This window comes from Lucilia sericata, unplaced genomic scaffold, assembly GCF_015586225.1.
Source record: "Lucilia sericata isolate MDLA Ls3-8-SP2 unplaced genomic scaffold, ASM1558622v1 Contig001994F_arrow, whole genome shotgun sequence".
NCBI lineage: Eukaryota > Metazoa > Arthropoda > Insecta > Diptera > Calliphoridae > Lucilia > Lucilia sericata.
Window position 1 is genome coordinate 2,623 of NW_023995861.1, and position 19,395 is coordinate 22,017.

At 24.3% G+C, this 19,395-nt stretch overlaps 1 pseudogene; it reads right to left on the reverse strand.

The window, feature by feature from the left end:
• Nucleotides 1-793: 793 nt before the first annotated feature.
• LOC119613168 overlaps nucleotides 794-19,395 on the reverse strand; it is a 37,169-nt pseudogene continuing 18,567 nt past the window's right edge.

The window sequence follows — 19,395 nt, forward strand, 5'->3', positions numbered from 1 at the left end:
AGGAAATCTTTTTAATAAATACTTTAGAAAAGCTTTTTAATAAAAGCTTTAAAAAGCCTTTTAATAAAGCTTTAAAAAGCTTTTTACTAAAAGGCTTTAAATAAAAGCTTAATAAAAGGCTTTAAATAATGCTTTATAAAAACTTTAGATTAAAACGTTTTTAAATAAAAACGTTTGATAAAAGCGTTAGACAAGTTTTTTACTAAAAAAGCTATATAAAAGCTTTAAAAAAAATACTATAAAGAGCTTACTATAAGGCGACAAAAACTGTTTTGAATAAACGTTGTTATAAAAATTTTTAATAAAAAGCTGCTATAAAGGCTTTTCAATAATATCTGCTATAAAAGCTTTAAAAAGCTAATATAAAACCTTTAGAAAGCTGCTATAAAAGCTTTTTTAACAAAAAATTTAAAAAAAAGCTTTAAAAAGCTGCTACAAAAGCTTTTTTAATAAAAAGGTGTCAAAAAAAGCTTTTAAATAAAGCTTTAAAAATCGACTTTATAAACAATTTTGGGAAAAGAAAAGCTTAAAAAAATCTTCCTGTTTAAAGTTAATAAAAGCTTTAAATAAAAGTGTAATAAAGTTTTAACTAAAACATTTCAGTAAAAGCTTTCAAAACAGAAAATGATGTAAATGTCACTGAAATTACTAAAAATCATGCAAATCATAGAGAATATTAAAAGCCTTTTTTAGTATAAAAGCTGTGAAGCAATAATTTTTTAAAATTAAGTAAAAAATAACAAACATGCAAGCTGCAGCCTTAACAACGGTCTACGTAGCCAATATTTTCAAACTTTTTGTAGGTGTAATATGGTAATTATAAAAAAAAAGCTTTTTTTTGAGAAGCTAAAAGCGTTAACAGAAAAAAGTAGTGCTAACTAAATAAGTGCTTATTTTGCTTAATTGAATTCAAATAGAAGAGGGGAAATTAAATTTGTTTAAACATACCTGAGCTTGTGACATTTCTTTCTTCAATTCTTGAGCCAAACTATTAAAGTGCCATTCAACAAATGGCGACCCTCCTCCACGCCACGAGTTAAAACAGCAGCTTGCAGTTCCTCATTTTGTTCTTCTAAAGCTGTAAGAGAAAATATGTTTATATTTTTGGAATTTTTTTATGGGATATATGAAAGCAAACCTCTATTCTTTTGACGCATTTCCTCTAGCTCCTGATGTAGTTCTTCCAGTCTTATGGATTCGGGTGAGGTGGTGGGCAAGGCCGGCCCAGTTTCCGCCCTCAAACGTTCCAATTCTTTACGTAACTCCAGCATTAGTTCTTCTGAAGTTTTCTTTTCTTTTTCATATTTACGTTCCTTTTGTAAAGCCTCATCGAGATCCTGTTTGCAGAGCCACAATTTGATCTCTAGCCAGTTCAAATTTCTCCTCAGTGCGATGTAGATCATTGGCTTGTTTGTCACATAGGACACGCAAACGTTGATTTCTCCTCACGCAAAGCATTGGCCTCGATTTCTATGGTTTTGATTTTGATCTGACAGTTTTCATTCTGTAAGGCAGCCTCACGCTCTACACGAGCTAAAAGCTCGCGATGGCGTTTTGTTCTTCGGCTAAACGATCCTCGGCACGAAATTCAGCCTAAAGAGAAGGAAAATAAGAAAAACGTTTTGCTTTTTATATAAGTAGAAAAGCAAGCTTACCTCCCGGAACTGCTCTTCCAGCATGTGATAAGCGTGCCTGCAATACCGCATATTCGGTTTTTGTGCGTGAGGTTAAATCCTCGACAGTAGTTTTGTATCCGTTAAATCTGTCACCTGACGCTGTAGTAATTCCAGCTGGAAAATTTACAAAAATAAAAAAAGAAATTATTAAAATATTTGTTATTTTTACAAAAAGCTTAAATTAAGTTTAAATTCTTTTATTAAATTGATTTTTGTTTTAATACTAACACAATTATTTTTTAAATTTAAAATATCTTTTAAAACATCATCCACTACACTGTCAGCCATGGAGCTTTTTACAAACATTGGTGTTGTAATTTTAAAATTTAATTTTGCCCACAAATAAAAAACTAATATTTTCCGTTTGCTTTCTTTAAATCTTTTAGTTTTTTTCCCGCATTTAACTCATTAGCATTTACATGCCACTTGCCACTCTTTAGTGTTGCATTGTAGTTTGCAATATTATTTTATCTCTATTCAAATTAGCCACGCGTTAGTCAGTTTTTTCGTGCATATGCGAAATTTTTTTTTAAATATTAAAAAAAAATCTAATAAAAATATTTAAACGAAGGCGTTAATTATTTGCAGCTTCTTCCTACAGTTTGCTGTTGTTGGTGTTTTGCATCTTTGCTGTTTGAACAGCAAATTGTGAACTGTTTGTTATTTTTTTTCACTTCATTTAATTTAATTAATCATAAAAATACGGTTTTTTTTGTTAAACTCTCTTTAAGTTGTAAAATTAAAACAAATTGCTCTCTCTTTTACTGTTTATCTTGCTCGCTAGACTCAAGTAAGTTGGCAATCTTGCAGTGATAAGAAAGTTGAAACAATGAAATACAGGGTGTTGCCTCTCAATACAGCAAAAAATTCTTAAGATTTGCAAAAAACAAAATATTGTTAATTAAAAGCTTTTTTGGAAAAGCTTTGTAGAAAACATTTTAAACTAAAAATTTAGAAAGAGTCTTTAAATAAGCTTTTTGAAAAGCTTTAAATAAGCTTTTGGTAAAACTTTTAAATTAGCTTTTTTGGAAAAGCTTTTAAATAAGCTTTTTGGAAAAGCTTTAAAATAAGCTTTTTGGAAAAAGCTTTAAAATAAGATTTTTGCAAAAGCTTTAAAATAAGCTTTTTGGAAAAGCTTTCAAATAAGCTTTTTGAAAAAGCTTTCAAATAAGTTTTTTGGAAAAGCTTTTAAATAAGTTTTTTTGTAAAAGCTTTTTAAAAAACTTTTCGGAAAAATTTTTAATAGCTTCGAAAAACTTATTTTAAGCTTTTTGAAATGTTTTAAAATAAGCTTTTGTAAAAGCTTTAAATAAGTTTTTTGGAAAAACTGTTAAATAAGCTATTTGAAAAAGCTTCTTATAAGTTTTTTGAAAAAGCTTTTATAAGTTTTTTGAAAAAAGCTTTTAAATAAGTTTTTTAAATAACCTTTTTGAAAAAGCTTCTTATAAGTTTTTGAAAAACCTTTTAAAAAGCTTTTAAATAATCTTTTAAGAACATTTACACAATCTTTTAAGAAAATTTTTCGTTTAAAAAAAGCTTTAACAAAAAATAATTTAGAAAAACTATTAAACTATCGAACTATCGTTTCAGAAAAGCTTTTAACAAGATATTTTGAAAAGAAGAAACAAGCGTTTTAACAAACGCAATGATTTAATTACAGCTTTACAGTTGAAAAAATTTTTCTTTCAAAATGTTTGATTTTAATAGAATCATAAAGCTTATAAAGAAAGCTTATTCTTAGACAAGTTTAAATAAAATATTATAATAAAACTTTCATAAAATTTTGTAAAAATTTCTTATAAAAGTTTTAAAAACCCGTTTTAATTACTCAAAAAAGCTTTTTATAGAAAAGTTTCGCTTATAATACTTTAAAAAAGGCTTACTGTTTTAAGGATTTTCTAAAAAGCTTTTGAAATTTTTATTAAAAGTTTTAAAAAAGTAAAAAGTTTTAATAAAAGCTTTAAAAAGCTTTTTTAATTAAAGCTTTAAAAAAGCTTTTTAATAGAAGCTTTAAAAGAGCTTTTTAATAAAAGCTTTAAAAGAGCTTTTTAATAAAAGTTTTAAAAACGGATTTTAATAAAAGCTTTGAAAAGGGTTTTTAATAAAAGCTTTAAAAACGATTTTTAATAAAAGCTTTAAAAAAGCTTTTTAAATAAAGCATTAAAAAAGCTTTTTAATAAGAGCTTTTTAATAAAAGCTTTAAAAAGCTTTTTAATAAAAGATTTAAAAAATCTTTTTAATAAAAGCTTTAAAAATCTTTTTAATTAAAGCTTTTCAATGAAAGCTTTAAAAAAGCTTTTTAATAAAATCATCCAAAGAACTTTTAAATAAAATCTATCAAAAGCTTTAATACAATTTTTTTAAAAGCTTCTTAACAAATGCTATAAAAAGCTTTTTAACAAATGCTATAAAAAAGCTTTTTAACAAAAGCTGTAAGCTTTTTAATAAAATTATTAAAAAAAAGCTTTTTAACTAAAGCTTAAAAAAAAGTTTTTAACAAAAAAATCTTTTTAACAAAAGCTTTAAAAAACTTTTTAAAAAAAGCTTTAAAACTGCTTTTTAACAAAAACTTTAAAAAAGCTTTTTAACAAAAGCTTAAAAAAGCTTTTTAACAAAAGCTTTTTTTAACAACATTATTTAAAAAAAAGCTTTTTAATGGAAAATTCTAAAAAAAGCTTTTAATGAAAAATTTTAAAATGCTTTGGAAAAAAAACATGAAAACATATAGTTTAGCAAAATTTTTAAGATTTTTGTTTTCATTCGAAATTTCCTCTATTTTTCCAACTCAACACCCTGTATTTTCCCATTAATTTGAAATACAATTTATTACGCTTGACTCTGAAGTAACTAAATAAATAAATACATTTTTATATATTTATTATTATTATTTGTTTTATTTAATTTTCAATATGAAATCATTTTTAACAGCGAAACAATGACATTTCTATAGAATTTTTTGTGTGGGCAGTCGGTGGTGGTTTAGTGTAGCAGCACCCAGCAGTATATCATGTAGTGTAGAATATATTGATAAAAGCGGGTGTGTATAATGCAGCTATTTAGTTAATAATTTATTATAAATAAACAAAAGAGCTTTTTTATAAACAAATAATAATAAAAGGGGAAAAGTTTCCTGAAGACAATTTAAAAAAAAAAAAGTTTTTTTTTATAATTTTTCTAATAGATTTTATTTTGTTTAAATTTTTTAAAGAATTTTGTTTATTTTTTTTTTTGTTTCCTGCTTTATTTTTTAAGATTTTTTTTGTTATTTTACTGCAATTGTTTTGCTTTACTTTTCTTATTGTAAAGAGATCATTGACTCTTTTTCTTTACTTTTGCTTAAAAAAAATTGCATTTTTTGTTGTTTTTCTTTACTTTTGTTGTTGTTGTTGCTTTTTTATGACAATATAAACAAAAATTTTACTTTTAAATTTATAATTAAATGTTTTCCTATTAAATTTTCATAATTTCACATATTTACACCCAACCAACCACACACACACACAGCAATTAACTAGATAATAACATTATAAAGTGTTTATAAAACAATTATAAAATGTTTTTTATTATTATTGTTTTTTAGTCTTTAAAAAGTTAATGACTTTTATTAAAAAAAAGACCACAAATACCACAAAAGTTTGACTTTGAAATCAAAAAAACACGTTAAAAACAGAGCGAACCCCTTTTAAACGGAGAGGGAAGGGAAGCAAAGAGAGCACAAATTCCCACCACAAAATTTTAACTGAAATTTCTGCAGAATAAACACAACAACAAACAATTAACACGTTTCGTTTATAAAGACATCAACGGTTGTTTACTAAAGCGAGGTTTAAACGACATACAACAACAGTTTAGCAAAACGAAATCTTTTAAAATGACGTTTTATATAAAAGAACCCAATTTACTTTAGATGGGGGCACTAATAAGAATTAAAACAACAAGATTGATAATTTTGAAAAAATGAAATATCAACGATCGCGAACGTCATCAAACAATACTGTGTCGAACGGGCCGGGCCACAAACTAAATTAAACCGACGAAATTATTTAAACACACTAAAAAAGTTTTTGTATTTGTTTTTAGTTTTTTTCTCTTTTTTTTTTGTTATTTCACATGTTGGCAAATGTCTGGCGAAATAATAAAAAAAACAACAAAATTTACATCAGCAAAAACAACAACAACAACAATACCAGCAACCAAAACTAAACGGCCTCAAAAACCAAAAAAAGAATCAACCAAAAAAAAACATAAACATTCTTAAAAAAAAAATAGAACTAAATTTAGCATGCAGTAGCAAACGAAAAGACCAGTAACTAGTAGACACTTAAAGAGAATATTGTAAAATCAAATAACAGGAGGGTGGTGTGAAAAGTTTTAAGGCAAAGAAATAAAAACTTTCTTTTGATCTAAATTCTTACCAAAAAACAAACATTTTTAAGAATTAAAGAATTTTTATAAAATTTAAAAGTTTAGCCTTAATAAATAATTTCTATTTCTATTTTCTATCAAACAACGAGGGTGGTTAGAAAATTACTTAAAATTTTTTTTTTGAAAAATTTCTTTAATTTTGTCACATTTTAGGCTAAACTATATTTTAATCAAAATAATTTTTCATTTAAAAAAATTTCTTCATTATACGAGGGCAGTTTGAAAATTATCTTAAACTTTTTTAAAAAATTTCATAAATTTTGTCTATGTTTTAAGCTAAATTATAATTTGATCTATATAAAACTGAATTTAAGCCATTTTTGTTCCACATACGAGGGTAGTTTTGAAAATTATTTTAGTTAGTTTTTAAGAAAATGTCTTAAATATGTAAAATTTTGAAGCTAAATTATAATTTGATTAACATTAGGCTTGATTTAGAAAATTTTTCTTGAATATACGAGGGTAGATTGAAATGAAAATTACTTTAATTTTTTTTGAAAATTTCTTAAATTTGTAAAATTTTTAAGCTAAATTATAATATTAACAAAATAAGGCTTGATTTAAACTATTTTTCTTCATTTACGAGGGCAGTTTGAAAATTACTTTAATTTTTTTGAAAATTTCTTAAGTTCGTAAAAATTTTAAGCTAAATTATAATTTGATCAAAATAAGACTTGATTTAAACCATTTGTCTTCATCACACGACCGTCGATTGAAAATTATTTGGAATGTTTTGAGAAAAATTTAATAAATTTATAATTTTTTTAAACTAAATTATAACTTAATCAAAATAAGGCTTGATTTCAAACACTTTTCTTCATTATACGAGGGCAGTTTCAAAATTATCTCAATTTTTTTTGGAAAATTTCATAAATTTGTCAAATTTTCAAGCTAAATTAGAATTTGGTCAATACAAGGCTTGATTTGAACCATTTTGCCTCATCATACGAGGGTCAATTGAAAATTATTTAAATAGTTTTTAGGAAAACTTCATAAATTTGCAATATTTTTAAGCTAAATTATAATATTATCACATAACGTTTATTTTAATTATTTTTTAGACGAGGGTAGTTTGGAAATTATTTTTGATTTTTTTAAAATTCCTTAAATTTATGTAATAAATAAGTAAATTTATAATACATAGCATCTGAATTACAAAATTAGGCTTTACTAAAATCATTTTTATACATGATACGTGGGTCGCTGGAAAACAATTTCAAATTCTTTGTTTTTTGCAATTTTTTTTAATTTTTAAGCAAAATTAAATGTTTTAACAAATAAGGCTTAATCAAAACATTTTTCTTTAAGATACGAGGCTAGTTTCAAAATTAATTTATAGAAAATTTTCACAGATTAGGCCTTTTTAATAAAAATATTTTTCGCCATTATGCGAGGGGCGTTTGAAAATTATTCTAAAAATTTTTTTTTAATATTTCGAAAAAAGTCCAAATTTTTAGGTTTTTTTAATCTTAATTATAGCATAATCATATAAGACTACAATTAAATAATTTATCTATATTATACGAGGGTTGTTTGTTCATTTTTCCAACCAAACATTTTTTTGTCTTAATTTAATTTAAATATTTTTCCTGCTTTTATTCTTCTTAACATTCTGCTGGGTTAGGTTTCTCACCCAAAAACCATTACACATATTTTGCACATTGTCTGCATACAAAATACTTGTTGTCTTCATTTTAAATTTAAATGTAGTATAATTGTCTTCATTCTTTTCTTTTTTTTCAAATTTTTTTCTCACAATACAAAAATTCTTTACATTATACTTTAAAAATGGCCAATGAACTAAATGTAACAGTTAGCAAACAAAAACTAGAAATTGTTTATTTAAAGTTTGACAAGATTTCAAAGCAACCAAAGATTTTTAGACAACAACACAATAAGTTTGTTGTTGTGTTTAGTTTAAAGAAGAAACTTTGTATTGCAAAATAATGTCTGTCATAAATTACAAAATATTTGGGTAGACATTGTTGATTTCATTTCTAAATTTAAATAGAATTTATTGTATTTTGACAATAAAAATACAATAAAAGCGTTAAGCGACACTTCTAGTAAAATTTATTAGTTATAAAATTCATTTTATAACAATATCTCATTCTTTAACAGTCAAATTATATACAATTTTTTTAATTTTTTTTAGGAAAATATCATTAACATTTTATAAAAGGTCAAAGGTCATACCTTTAAAAATGTCTATTTTTCAATTAAAAAACCATAAATATTTCTTAAAACCATCAAAGCATCAAATTTTTTACAATATTTATAATTTTTTCTATAAATTTCAGGAAAATTTATAAAAGGTCAAAGGTCATACTTTTAGAATAACTTTATTGTGTAATTAAAACTATTTTATTTTAATTATATTGTTTCAAGAATTTGAATTATTGCAAAAACACGCATAAAAATCTGCTAAATTATGATTTTTAAGCAAAAAGGTCAAGGTCACACTTTAGTAATTCATATGTTTATATGTAAATTGTTTTATTTCAACTCTAATGTTAGAAAATTTGAAATTATAGAGAAAATATGTAAAAAATCAAATAAATTAAACTATTTCACTGAAAAGGTCAAAGGTCATATTAATAAATGTCTGTTATTTATGTTTTATTTTAACTATGACTATAAACAAATTTGAAAAAAGGTAGAAAATACTAAAAACAAATTAAACGCAATACAAATTCTAGGAATTTTGTGTGATTTTAACACTTTTTTTAAGATAAGGTCAAAGGTCAATCTATAAAAATGTTTTATTTTGCTACTTAATCTCAAAATTCGATGTGTGTATTTACAGACTATTGAAAATTATTAGGAAAATTGTTAGAAACTATGGGAAATTTTAAATTAAATGCTAAAAGGTCAAAGGTCATGTTTTAAAAATTCACAATTCCATGGTAAATATTGTCATATTGTCTAGTTAATTAAAATATAAAGTTGATTTAAATGCCACGTATAAAATTGTTTGCATTTTTTTTAAGAATATAAACACTTTTTTCAAGTTAAGGTTAAAGGTCACTTGTTTAAAAAGCGTATATTATGATAAAAAGTTGCATAATTTTAAAGAAGAAACTCATAATTACTCCAAAAGAAGTTAAAAATTAATAAACTTATTGAAATTGTAATAATTTATCGCTTTTTCCTACTTGAGGTCAAAGGTTGATTTTTTTTAATTTTCTTATTATTAACAAAATTTTTTATAATTTCGTAGAAAGAATGAAGAAGAGTTTTCAAATAAATCAAACATTATGAAACAAATTATTTTGTTATAATTTCTCAAAATTACTAACTTAAGGTCAAAGGTCATATTGTTGAAAATGTTTATTTGAAGCTTATTTTATACCTTGTCATTGCTAGTAATAAGGAAATTAATTTTTTAATAAAAAACTTTCGATTTATAAGTATTTATGACAATTTTTATTATTGTTCTTAAGGGTCAAAGGTCATGTTGTTAAAAACTTGTTATTTTCCAATTTTAATCATTTAAATTGTTTGAAAATGCTTGAATACAAAAAAATATATAAAATTTATTAAATTTCTTACATTTTTATATAAAGGTCAAGGGTCAAGTGGTTTAAAATGCATTATTATTAAGTTTTAAAATTGGTTAAAGGCGTAAAATCCATTGGAAATTAATAAAAATAAGAAAATAAGCAAAACTTCTTAATAATTTATATATTTTTGAGATTTCTTTCTCAAAGTCAAAGGTCAAGTTGTTAAAAAATCTATTATTTTTAAATTTTAAAAACTATAAAATGCGTAAAATCTTTAGATTATGTAAAATTTTAAAGAAAATACTCAAAATTTCTTTAAATTTTTATAAATTTTTGACATTTTTAACTTTAGGTCAAAGTTCAAGTTGTTTAAATGCAAGAATTCTTGTTTATTTTAAACTTTAAAGTATTAAATATAATTTTCTTTGATCATAATGATTTAAAAAATTCCATAATTTATGTTATTTCTTTTACTCCATTTAATTTTCTGTATATTTCTATATCTACATCTGCATTTCATTTCTGTTTTATGACAGATTGCATTCTTATTGCCCTTAAGCTATAATAATACTTGTGTGTATTACAAAAATCACTTAATTTTCTATATTAATGTTGCATAAAGTTCTTGAGTTTATTAAAAGATATTTATTTTAATTTACTGCCAGAGACCACAAGTGTTTAGTGTCAATTTTTGTTTCTAGACATTTGACAGATGAGCGTCAACACAATTAAAAAGGAATTTAGGAAAAGCTAAGTAAAAGGGCTTTTGGAATTTAAGTAAAAAGACTTAAAACAATTATGGAAAAATATTGTATGAAAAAGAAAAAGTCCAATGACTGACATAAAACAGTTTTCCAAATAATATGAAAGGTTTTCTTGAAATATTTTAAAACAATTTTTGAAACAAATAGAGATTTTTTTAGTATTCAATTTATTACAATTTTTATTATGACTTTTTTTTCTAAACAACACATGTTGAACACATTTACAGTGTAAAACTAAAAATAAATTTATTTATTACGGGGCCTTAATTTTTGTAAATTTAATTTTTGCTCATAAAGTAAAAAAACAAAAAATTTCTAATAAAAACTAATTGAATTTTGTTAGGCGAATGAAAAAAAATCTAAACAATTATTAGCAAAATAAATATTTAGAAGAATATGCAAAAATAAATGTACAAATAAACATTGAAAAGCAAAAATATGTACAATAAACATGAATGAGATCAGCAAGACAATAATAACTAGAGAAAAATCAGAATAAATGAGTGTTTTTCTAAAAGATTAGGGAGTTCCTAATTTAAATTCTTTAACAAAATGTATTTTTTAGACAAACAACTGCATCAAAATGCTTAGCAACATGTTTATAAGTTAAGCAACATTTTAAAAGACACCAAATTTATTACTAAACAAATTTTATATAAAAAAAAAATAATATTTTCTTTGAATTAAAAAGATTTTGCTTAGCAACATTTGGTGTGCTTAGCAACATTTTAGATATTTCCAACATAATATTTTCCAACATAATATATTTTGTTCAAAATTGTTAGGAATTTACAAAATTATTACAATTATTCGTTTTTTTAGCATTTTTCTTGATATTTCTGCTTTACAATGTTTAGCAACTTGAAAATATGTTGCTCAACATTTGGTGAAATAAAATTTTTTTGTAGACAATTTTATATTTGTTATAAAAAGTTATAAAATTTTGTTTTAATATCTGAGAATTTGCTTAGCAACATTTTTGACTTTAGCAACATTTTAGAAAACAATTCCAAAATAATATATTTTGCTCAAAATTGTTAAGAATTAATAAAATAAGGAAATTTTTAGCTTATTACAAGCTTTTAGCTATTTTTTCATTATATTTTAGCTCTAAAATGTCTAGCAACATAGAAAAATGTTGTGCAACATTTAGAAAATATAAGTTTTTTTAAAATAGTTTTATACTCTATATAAATAGTAAGATAATTTGGCTGAAAAGTTCTAAATTTTTCTTGGCAACATTGATGACCTTAGCAACATTTGAGGAAATTGTTCCTAAATTACTTATTTTATTTAAAAATTTTTTTAAATTTATCAAATATTGATAATTTGCAATTTATTGCTAATTTTAACCAAATTTTTCCTTATAATTTAAATTGAAAAGGTCTAGCAACATGCAAAAATGTTGTGCAACATTTGGAAAAATAAATCTTATTCAAAGACAGTTCTATAAACGTTTTCAAATTCTCAAAACTTCTTTAGAATTTGAGCTAAAGCCTTAGCAACATTTTGCTGAGTTCAGCAACATTTTCTATTTAAGTTAAAAAGTTTCTAAAATTTAGTAAATCTTAATAGGAAATGAAATAAAGTTAAAAAACTATTGAAATTTTTGAAAATTATACCGTTTTTAGCAACATTTTATAAAAAAAATAACTTAGCAACATTTCATATTTTTAAGCAACATTGAAAAAATTTAAAATTTGAAAAGGAAAATTTTAATTACAAATAAATAATATAATGTTTAAGGCAGGTTTGGGTTTAAATTTCATAAAATAAGCTTAGCAACATTTTGTTACCTTTAGCAACATTTTAAGTTTTTGTTAAGAAAATTCTAAAATTTATAAAAAAATTTGGGGTTTTAATGAACTAAAGAAAAGAGGCTTTAAATTTATGACAAAAATTTCATGTTGCTGGCAACATATTGCAAATAAAAGCTAATTTTCCAAAGTATAGGAAAAAAAAATAAGTTCCCTTAGCAACATTTTAAAATTTTGTTAAAAAAATATTAAAATTATGGAAAATTATTGTTGTTTTAATAACATAAAGAAAATAATGCTTAAAAATTTAACAAAATTTTTATGTTGTTAGCAACATGTTGTTTATGAAAAAACTAACTTTTAGTTTAAAAAAGGATAAATTGCAAAAAAAATTAAGAACATTTTTTTTAAATTTAAAATCAATTTAAAGAAAATTTTTAATAATTTTTTGGAGCCTCCCTAATACTTCATTTAATTTATTTTCTTTTTCCCTTTACAAACAAAACTGTTTAAATACTATTTAACTTTAATAAGATTACCCTCCATGTAGATGTTTAAAAAATTTCAAATAAAAATTTCAAAAAAAAAAATTACAAAATAGAGGAACTAACTGCAAAACAAAAACAACAACTAAACAGTTACATACGTTTCCCATTAAAACACATAAATACTATTTCCGGTTAAAAATTCTAAAATCAAAGAACCAACTAGTACATCAAAAGAAAATTCTTTTGTAGGTTAAGCTTGTCTACACACACACACCCATGGTAAAATAAAATCAATATTTTAGTAATCTACTATTGATTACAAATTTCCCCTTTTACTGTCTCTCTCTAACCAAAATTCAATTTCATTTCCAATCATTTAATGCGAGCAAATGTAATCAATTTGTTGCAGTTTCCAATTTTCTAAAAACTCTATCTGGTTTATTATTATCTGGTTACTAAGAAAACCAAAAGTGTAGTCAATTAAAAACTAATTAAAATTTCTTCTAGAAACTGGGCTTCTTTATTAAAGAAGATTTGAGATAAAAAGAAAAATATACAAACAGAAAAAAATGAGGTCATTTTATATGTAGGCAATGAAGGAAGGCTAATTGTAAGAAAAAAAGTGAAATTATAGAATTTCCGTTATAAATTGTGATAAAGTTTAAGAACAAAAGAATTATAAATTGCTAGAGATTTGTTATTGAAACTGCGTATTTGATAAATAAAATATGAAATAATAAAATGTTTCACAAGTATTTGTAAATATTAAGAAAGGTCTTATAGAGTAATCCATGGTCAAGACTATACAGTGATCTTTAGCCAATACTATAGAATGATCTTTAGTCCATGCTATAGAGTGATCTACAGTCTAGACTATAGAATGATCTCCAATAGACAAATCTATAGTAAAGACTACACAATGATCTATAAACAAAACTACATACTGATCTATAGTCAACTAGAGGCTGATCTATAATCAAGACAAGGCTATGATCTATAGTCGATACTATAGACTAATCTAGTGTAGAGACTATAGACTGATCTATAGTAAAGTGTATAGATTGATATATAGTCAAACCTATAGACTGATCTATAGTCAAGATTATAGACTGATCTATAGTCAAGACTATAGACTGATCTATAGACAAAACTATAGACTGATCTACAGTGAAGACTATAGAGTGATTTACAGTCAAGACTACAGACTGATCTATAGTCAATACTATAGACTGATCTGTAGTCTAGCCAGTAGACTGATCTATAGTCAAGACCAAAGACTGATCTATAGTCAAGACTATAGACTGATCTATAGTCAAGACTATAGACTGATCTATAGTCAAGACTATAGACTGATCTATAGTCAAGACTATAGACTGATCTATAGTCAAGACTATAGATTGATCAACAATAAGCCTGTAGACTAATCTATAGTCAATATAATAGACTGATCTATAGTCAAGACTATAGACTGATCTATAGTCAAGACTATAGAGTGATCTACAGTCAAGACTACAGACTGATCTATAGTCAATACTATAGACTGATCTATAGTCAAGCCAGTAGACTGATCCATAGTCAAGACTATAGACTGATCTAAAGTCAAGACTATAGACTGATCTAAAGTCAAGACTATAGATAGATATATAGTCAAAACTATAGATTGATTTATAGTTAAGACTATAGTGTGATCTATAGTTAAGACTATAGTGTGATATATAGTCAAGACTTTGGACTTATCTATAGTCAAGATAGATCTATAGTCAAGATATAGACTGATCTATAGTCAAGACTATAGACTGATCTACAGTCAAGACTATTGAATGATCTATATTGAAGACTTTAAGCTGATCTATAGTCAATACTATAGTCTGATCTATAGTCAAGACTGTAGACTAAACTATAGTCAAAACTATAGACTAAACTATAGCCAAGTCTATAGACTAATCTATAGTCAAGACTATAGACTGATCTTTAGTCAAGACTATAAACTGATCTATAGTCAGGATTAGAGACTGATCTATTGTCAAGACTATAGACTGATCTATAGTCAAGACTATAGACTGATCTATAGTCAAGACTATAGACTAATCTATAGTCAAGACTATAGACTGAACTATAGTTAAGATTGAAGACTGATCTATTTTCAAGACTATACTCTGATCTATAGTCAAGACTACAGACTGATCTATAGTCAAGAATATATACTGATCTATAGTCAAGACTATATACTGATCTATTGCCAAGACTATAGACTGAACTATAGTCAAGATTGGATTGTCAAGACTTTAGACTGATCTATAGGTTAAAACTATAGACTGATCTATGGCCAAAAAACTTGATTTTTACTTTAAGCAACATTTGTCTCTTTTCAGCAACATTTGGGGCTCCTTTTAAATGTATTGGCTTTTTGCCCAATTTTTTTTGAAACAATTTCTCTGTAAAATTCCTTTCACACTAATAAATATTTTAATATTTTCAACCAATACCTTTACATATTTACAATAATTTCTGTTTATTTTACGGCAATACACACACACATCACTTTAATGGAAACATATAAAAAAAAATCAATAAAAATTGATTTAAAAAATACAAACACTAAAACGCCATAAATACTCACGTCATCTTCTTCTTCAGTGGTAGGAGAATTATGCATATTACAATTATGAATAATTTTTTTTTTCTTAAATTTTAAAATTTGTTTAAAATTTAGATAAACAAAATCTTTAGAGAAAAAAAATTATGGAAATTTTTATTATATTCCTGTTATTAAACGAAATTTCACACGCAAATTCTTAACTGTAACTAAATGTTTAAATACATGACCATAACATTTTATATGACAATATTTTTATTTTTCGTTTGTTATTATTACGTTTTGGTGTCCAGCTAACCGCCCTCCCGAGTAGTTTATAAATGTATTTTAGAACAGACAATAACTATTGTCAGTTTAGTTAGAAAATTAACTAAACGAAAATTTCTATACTAAGTGATGTGTTCAAATATTTATAGATTTTTTTTGTTGGTTGTTGGTCATGCATTCAGTCATTAGTTGGGCTATTTTTGTTAGCCACTGTTAAATATTTCCAGGGCAATTAGTGTTTCATTTTCAATTTTTATTAATTATTTATGATGGGGTTTTTTTCGTTATTTTTTGTTGTGGTTTTGTTTTCCAGTTTCAAAGACAAGGGGGTGCAGAATGGGTTACAAAACACTCGAGAGACATGCTAATGTAAATAAAACAAATTAATATTTTAATCGAAATGACATTTTTGAACTGTAGTTGCAAATACTAGCTACAATTTTTAGAAAATAAACTAAAAATATAAAAAAAATTTAAACACAAAAGTGAAACTAAATAAACAACATAAAAACCCACTAGCAACATTTTAAAAGTCTTAGCAACATGTTGAAATTAGGAGAAAAATAAATAAATTTTGTAATTGCCAACTTTTTTATCAAACTTTAGCATAGTTATGCGCTAGAAAGGCCCTGAAAGCCTTAGCAACATTTTCAAATTCTTAGCAACATTTTGAAAAAGATGCTTTAAATTGCCTAATTTAACGTAAAATCATTTAAAAACTTCAAAATACTTTTAAACCATCATAATTAAGGAGATTTTTGAAATTTTTGCAAAATATGCTTTTTAATTTTTAAAGCATATTTTGGCATATTTCGATAAAATCCTTATTAACCACCAAAAAATCGACTAAAAGTTTTTAAAACTAATTATTTGTAAAGAAAACTTGAATTTTGGAAAATATGCTTTTTAATTTTTAAAGCATATTTTGGCATATTTGTCTAAAATCATTAAAAACTCGACAAAAATCCTCTAAAAGTGTTAAAAATTGTTATTTGTAAGGAATTTAGAAATATGCGAGAATATGCTTTTTAATTTTTTAGAGCATATTTTAGCATAATTGCTAAAATTTCACAATTCAACCAGAATATCTTCCAAAATATATAAGTACTTAAAAATGCATATTTAAAAGGAATTTAGTAATTTGCGATAATATGCTTTTTATTATGGTAGAGCATATTTTAGCATATTTGCTAAATTATATATTTAAAGCAAAATATCCTCGAAAATGAGTTGAATGAATTTCTGTAAAGATAACACACATATTTAAAAATATGCTTTTTATTTTTTAGAGCATATTTTAGCAAATTCCCTAAAAATTTGCATATTTGAAGCAAAAAATTCCCAAAAATCTGCTAGAAGTGTTAAAAAGTAACCATAACAATTACTTTTGTAAAATTTAGCATATTTCCACACCAAATAGTTAGAATATGCTAATATGCTTTAAGAGCATATTTTGGCATTTTTCCATGAATTTGTTAAGATTTTCATAGATTTTAGCTTAAATAGAAACTTTAAATCATTTTCCCTTTACTTTCTTTTAAAAATTGGAAAGCATATTTTTGCTTAAAAAGCATATTTGAGCAAAATTCTGTAAAATCGTTTGATTTTCATAATATTATGATAAAATATCAATTTTAGATCATTTTCCTTTTATTTTTACAGAAAATATGCAAAGCATATTTTTGCTTAAAAAGCATATTTGAGCATATTTCTGTTAATATGTTAGATTTTCATATATTTCAGCTAAAATAGCAATTTATACTAATTATCTCTTATTTTCACATAAAATTGACATTAAATGTCAAAAGCATATTTTAGCTTAGAAAGCATATTTGGGAATATTTAACTAAATTCATTAGATTTTAATGGAATTTTGTTAAATTAACAATTTGTGACTATTTCCTGATGTTTTTTAACAAAAAGGCCTCAAAAACTCAAAGCATATTTTTGCTTAAAAGGCGCATATTTAAATAAATTCATTAGATTTTAATAGAATTTCGTTAAAATAACAATTTGTGACTATTTCTTGATGTTTTTTTAACAAAATAGGCCTAAAAAATTTAAAGCATATTTTGGCATAAAAAGCATATTTTCGCATATTTCTGTAAATTATCAGATAATCATATAATTTTGCTAGAATAATTAATTTTGATCATTTTTCGACTGCTTTTAATGAAAAAATCTTAAAAAGCTTAAAGCATATTTTTGCTTAAAAAGCATATTTGAGCATATTTAACTAAATTCATTAGATTTTAATAGAATTTCGTTAAAATAACAATTTGTGACTATTTCTTGATGTTTTTTAACAAAATAGGCCTAAAAAACTTAAAGCATATTTTTGCTTAAAAAGCATATTTTCGCATATTTCATCCAAATCATCAGATTATCATAGAATTTTGCTAGAATAATTAATTTTAACCATATTTTTACTGTCTTTACAATAAAACCTGTAAAAAAATTAAAGCATATTTTGTTTTTAAAAGCATATTTTGGCATATTCCTGTTAATTCGTGGGATTTTCATAAATTTTAGCTTAAATAACTTTTCTAGACCATTTATAAAACATTTTAACACAATATAGACATAAAATATAGAAAGCATATTTTAGCATATTTACTTAAATTGTCAAACATTCATAGAATTTCGCCAGAATAAGTATTTTTGACTATTTCACGTTTGTTTTTATAGAAAAAAAAATTGAAAATGCATAAAAGCATATTTCTGTAAAATCATTAGATTTTCATAGACTTTAGTTTTTAAAACAATTTTAAACAAGTTTTATTGCTTATTAATTAAAATTTTTTGTATAAAATTTAAAATTTATGAAAATTTTTATTTTAAAAAGTTTTGCTTACTTGTTCATTTAAATTTTCACACATTTCCAAACTGATGCCATTCATTTTGCTATTGTTGTTGTTATTATTCTCACTTAGGGCCTTTTCCTCGTAATCACAGATTAATTTATTTTTAAAATTTTTCAAATTTTCCAATTTAAAACCGTTTGTATTGGTATTATTTGTTTTATTATTACATTTATTAGTTAAACTTTCGTAATTAATAATTTTATTATGATTATTGTTATTGTTATTATTACACTCTGTATCCACTAGTTTATTATCGATAAATATTAGGGAATTTGGACCCGATGGCACAATATCATCAAAATCTTGTGGATTTAAACTAAGAAATGTCTCTTGATCGATAAGTATAGGAGGATGTTTACTATAATCTGTTTCGTAACCACCAACACTGCCACAACCTAGGGAATAGGCTTGTGTATTGTTTGTGGGATTGTTAAAGTTTAAATTTAAATCTTCTAAACTTTCATTCGATAGTTTATGACTAGCTGAACGATCTCCAAATTTAAGAGTATTATTAAGTAAGGATTTCTTTTGATTGTTAGATGATGTTGTCGATGAAGAGCTGTTTGTTGCAGTTGATGTTGTTGGGCCTACAAATTCAAATTGTCCAGCCCACATATCATAGGCCAAATCGATACTATCCGGTTGACTGGCGGGTTGACTACTCATGATTTAGTTGAGAGTTTGCTTTTTGTTGTTGTTGTTAGGGCGGGTGTTGTTTTTTGTTGAGTATTTATTTAAGTTTTTTTTAAGGCACTAGTTTTTGTTGGAAGACTTTTAAAGAAATTTTTTTTGTTTTTATAATCAAACAATTTTTACATGTTTTTTTAAATAAAATTTTAATTAAAATTGAAGATTTCTATAAAAATAATTAAAACAAACTAATTAATTACACAGATCACTTTAACTTTTAGTTTCGTATTAAAATGTGATTAATTGAATTGTTTTACTTTTTCACTTCTTTTTCTATTTCTTTTAGTTTGATTCACAAGAGAAAGCTAGAAAATTCGTAATATTATGCTTCAAAGGTGTAGTTTTTTATTGTAATTTGTATATCT